This window comes from Littorina saxatilis, linkage group LG15, assembly GCF_037325665.1.
Source record: "Littorina saxatilis isolate snail1 linkage group LG15, US_GU_Lsax_2.0, whole genome shotgun sequence".
NCBI lineage: Eukaryota > Metazoa > Mollusca > Gastropoda > Littorinimorpha > Littorinidae > Littorina > Littorina saxatilis.
The window spans coordinates 23,670,238-23,675,642 of NC_090259.1; positions in this window are offsets into that span (position 1 = coordinate 23,670,238).

The following is a 5,405-nucleotide window of genomic DNA, read 5'->3' on the forward strand; positions in this document are numbered from 1 at the left end:
AATAGAGTATATTGCACAATTGAAGGGCAGCCAAACCAAATATTTGCATCTGGCATGCTGCCATACCAACACTATGATGAAGCAAGAAAGTACTTTACTGGAGGAAGATTGAAAGACCCAACATCTGATCTTGTGGCTAAAGATCTACATTTACACGGTGTTGGCGTAGAAGATTTCTTGACAAATAAATATGCGTTATGGCTGGATCTCAGAACAACTGACGACAACAAACTGCATGGAAGTGGAAGGCGAATTGAAAACGGATCAGAAGGAATCACAATACAAATTGAAAAGGAAGTAGGGAGTAGTAGTAAATCAGTTAAGATCTACGTGTTTGTTGTGTCAGATGCGCAGTTAAACATCTCTGAAAGCAGATTACAGGATATTGTTTATTGAACGTGTTAAAATGAAGTATCTAGATTTTCTTCCAAAAGATCCACACTGTTCTTTGATTTGTGGGGCAACAGGTTGCGGCAAAACAAGATATGTTTTGGATTTATTACAGACTGTTTACATAAATCACTTTGAACACATAGTCATATTCTGTCCAACCATAAAGCATAACAGAACATACAAGGAGAGAAAATTCATATGGTCTGATCAAAATATATTTATTGTAAATCCTTCTGATCGTCTAAATGTTTGCTTGGAGCATTATTTCGATCTTTTTCAGAACACGCCAACACTGTTTATTATTGATGACTGTGCAGCAGAACGTGACATTGTTAGAAAGAAAAGTGCACTAGCAAAGCTTGCATTCAGTGGACGACATGCATTAATATCAGTTTGGATATTAACACAAAAATACAATGCAGTTCTGAAAGACTTTAGAGAGCAACTCAAAACAATAACATTGTTCTATTCAAAGGACCGTGACAGTTTTGAAGAGTGTCTTCGAGAAAATGATGTCATTGAAAACAAACAGGAGAGAGAAAGAATAAAGAATAATCTGAAATCTTCTAAGCACTCGAAACTGGTTTTAAAAACTGATCAACCAGTTCAGTATGTATGTTTGTAGAAATCCTTGCTAAGTTCTTACTCAAGTTCTTACCAAGTTCTTGTTAAGTTCTTACTCAAGTTCTTACTCAAGTTCTTACCCAAGTTCTTACTAAGTTCTTACACAAGTTCTTACACAAGTTCTTACTCAAGTTCCTACCTAAGTTCTTGTCAAGTTCTTACCCAAGTTCCTACCTAAGATCTTACTCAAGTTCCTACCTAAGTTCTTACTCAAGTTTAATTACTAGATTTTAATTTTATTCTGCATCAAAATAAAATGAACTGTGATGAATTGCTGATGCAGACTGCTACAGATATTGAAATCTGTGACAGTAGGACTATACCTGATAAAAAAGAAAGATTGTATTCACTTGCTGTTTGTGGAAAAACAAAACACTACCTTGGGCAGCAGTTAACTGTGGAAGAAGTACAACATCTTTCCTCAGAAGATATAGAAAAGTATCATGGACGGTATGAATCAGTGCTTGGTTCTAAGATGGTTAGAAGTATTGGACAGACTGTTATAGGTTTGTACACAAAGATTTTTGGACATTTTACACCTCTCGACTCGGAGGAAGACTTAACACATGATCTAACTCATGACCCTGTTGTTTCCAAGTCCCTCGAATCTCTTGCCTGTGGTCTGTATTATCGATTTGGTGCTTTATTAGTACCATTTGTTGCTGGATTAATTACTTTCAAACACATTAATTTTCAGAATAAAAAAGATGACAGATCAGTTGAAGCAGACAGTGGAGCAGACGAAAATACCAGAAGTGAACACAGTGACAAAGAAACCTGGTAGAGTAGAAGCAGGAAAAAAACTAGCCGAATGGAACAGACAAAAAAAGTTAAATCAAAAGGCAAAGCAGAACATTATGTCTGAAGTTGAGCAGACACCAAACATTCCTGAAGTGACTAAGGTCACACAAACTGATCAAGAATTAAAATCTTCATTTCTATCATACAGAAAAGTAGCTGCAGCAGCTGTTGTTGGAGGAGGTGGATACTTGCTTTACAAACTTTGGCAAGGCAAATATAAAGTGTCAGAAAAACCAAAATCAGAAACACCAAAATCAGAAACACCAAAACCAACAAACAAAGCAGTACAAACAATAAAAAAAGCCCACAGTAGTACCTGCAGTGGATTCATTTCATATGGAATAATTTTAATATTTTAATTTTGATAACATAAAAATGAGTTCTGAAAAGACAATAGTTAATCTAGTTTATCACGCTGCAGTGATTGGAGGCTTGAGTGTAGGTTACACAATGCTGGGTAAAAGTCTCCTCAGAATGAAACCAGCCGACTTGGGAAAGTTAGACTTCGAAGACGGTGCTAAACTAATTGGTGTTGTGACAGCTTCCTTTGCAACAAAAGACTTTTTGGTGAAGCAAGGAATTATTCCAGAAAATATAAACATGTAAGACAATAAAATGGCTAGCTTGGTTATGATGGTGGGAGGTGCGATTGTAAATGCGCTTGCATTTTCTGGCAGCAACTATTTGTTTTCTAAACTGCAAAATGGTGAAGAGAGGGAAAGGCACAACAAAGCCATGGAACAACTGGCGAAAGCACAGGATGAATACGAGAAGAAACGAATTGCGCAGTTAGACTTTATGAATGATAAACTCAGGCAGCAAGGACATGCAAACAAAACCTTTGCCAATGTTGATGCAGCCATTCAAGAATACTATCTTGTAACTGGAAAGAAAATGAAGACAAGTGCTCCTCCAAAACTGGGTGACTTTTATCAGCCTTCAGAAGAGCAGAAGGTGGGCGAGATTGTTTTCATTGTTATTGGTATGGCTGTTGTTTACTTTATTGCGCGTGCTGTCAAATCTTAATATTCTGTCATTTAAAAAACCATGAGTGATGCTTTGTTATCTAAAATATATTATTCCCCAAAAGGATACTGGAAAGGAAGAACTGCTATTGACAAGCTCAGTGACGCAGCAGGTGTTTCTCAAGATACAGCAAAGAAATGGTTGTCAAAGCAGGCAGTTTGGCAGATCTATTTACCTGCACCAAGAAAAATTACACGACCACACTTTGTTAACATTAAACCGAATGACACTCATCAAATAGACCTGCTGTATTTACCGCATGACACAGTCAGAAGGAAGAAATATAAGTATGCACTGACTGTAGTTGATGTTGCAACAAGATACAAAGATGCTGAACCGTTGACAGAGAAAAGTGCTATAGCTACAGCTGTTGCCCTGCAAGAAATTTACAGACGTGGACCACTAAAGTATCCCAGAATGATTCAGTGCGATGATGGTAAGGAGTTTAAAGGAGCTGTCAACCAGCTTCTGTTAAAACATCATGTTACAGTGAAGAGAGGTATTCCAGGAAACCACAGGTCACAGGCTATTGTTGAGAGCTTTAACAAACAGTTGGCAGAAAAACTGTTTTCATATCAGTACCATCAGGAATTTTTGGACACAGAAAGTAAATTGCGTAACACTGAATGGGTCAAAAGATTACCATCAGTACTTAGAGCAATGAATCTGGAGGTATTTAAAGCTACAGGGTTAAGACCAGTTGATGCAATCAAACAGAAAACAATACCTGTTGCTCCAAAGTCAACAACACCAGTGGCATTACTACCTTTCAATCAGAAAGTCAGATATTTATATGCACCCGGTGAAGCTGAGGGTGACAGCAGGAAGCGTGCAACGGATCCAATCTGGAGTATTGACATTCATGAAATCAAGAGAGTAGTAGAGACAAATCCACCTATATATTACTTGAGAGAACCAGCACCGCAAAGAGCCTTTGTAAAAGAGGAATTACAATTAGTTCCACGTGGTACAAATGTTAAATGATTTTTTATTTCAGATTTTATAGTGTTAACAAAAATGGAAGCTCTGAGAAAGAATTCTAAGCAACTTCATTTTTTTAATTTATATTTTTATTTTGAGTTATAAAATCAAACTCACAGCGATGGAAAACTCTGTATTAGAATCTTTATCGACAGTATTTGACACCGTTGAATTACAAGTAACGGATCCTCAAAATGTGCAGTCCAGTGTGCAAGACGCCATTGAACAAATTCCAAACAATTTGTTGATTGAACCTCCAGTAAAAGTGCAGATAGTCAGTTTAATAAAATACAAAACAGTCAGTGATGAGGTGCTAGAAGTTCATGTTTCAACCAGACAACTAGCACTTAATTCTATGGCAGAATTGAATGGAAACTGGGCAGATGAAATGATGAAACGGTTTGAGCAAGCTGCAGAGGATGCAAAGATGAAAGGATCCGGATGGTCAGAAGGTGAAATTCTAAAAATAGAATTGAAGCTAAGTAAATTTGCCCCCATCAGAGGTAGAAGTTACATACCTTTACCTCCTGCTCTTGTCAAAAAACGTGCTGTGCTGAACATAAAGAATGATGATGACAAATGTTTTATGTGGTGTGTTCTGGCAAGACTGTACAGTGTAAAGAAAAATGCAGAAAGAGTGTCTAACTATCATGCATACAGAAATAAACTAAACTTTACTGGTATTGAATTTCCTGTCAGCATTACAAGCATTGACAAATTTGAACAGCAAAACAAACCCATCACCGTAAATGTTTACACGTGGGATGAAGAAGATGAACTGAAACCAGTCAGAATATCAAAGAACTCACCAACGATTGGTGATTGTGATACTAACCATGTTGACATGTTACTAATGACTGATGGTGTAAAATATCATTACACTTTGATTCGTACAATGAGTAGACTGATGGCGAGCACAAGCAATCACAATAGTAAACAAGACTTTTGTAGGCGATGTCTCTTGCGTATTCCATCAATTCATGCAGCACTTATACACAAGCAACATTGTAAGAGCGTTGATGATGCGGTTGTGAAGTTAACAACACCACCGCCAGACAGCAAAGTGTATTTTAAGAATGTATGCAAACTACAGAAAAATCCTTATGTTGTTTATGCTGACTTTGAATCTATCATTGTGCCATATGAAGGACCTTTACCAAAAGACCTACCTAAAACAGTAACTCTAAGTAATCATCAAGTCTGTTCATATGCATTTATTGTTGTTAGTTCAGATGGTAAACATTCTAAACCGCAATTGTACAGAGGACCTAATGCAGCAAAGAACTTCTTACAGCAAATGAACCAAGTGCGAAATGACTGCTCCAAACAACTGAATCTTTCAGACATTGTTATGAAACCGGAAGACCAAGAACAGTTTAACTCTACCACACAGTGTTGGATATGCGAACAAAGTCTAACACCAAACACAGACAATCCAATAGTAAGAGATCATGATCATGTAAGTGGGCAGTTCCGAGGAGCAGCACACAGCAAATGTAATCTACAATTAAAGTTTGATCCTAAGACTTGGAAGCTTCCAATCTTCTTCCATAACTTGCGCGGTTATGATTCACATCTGA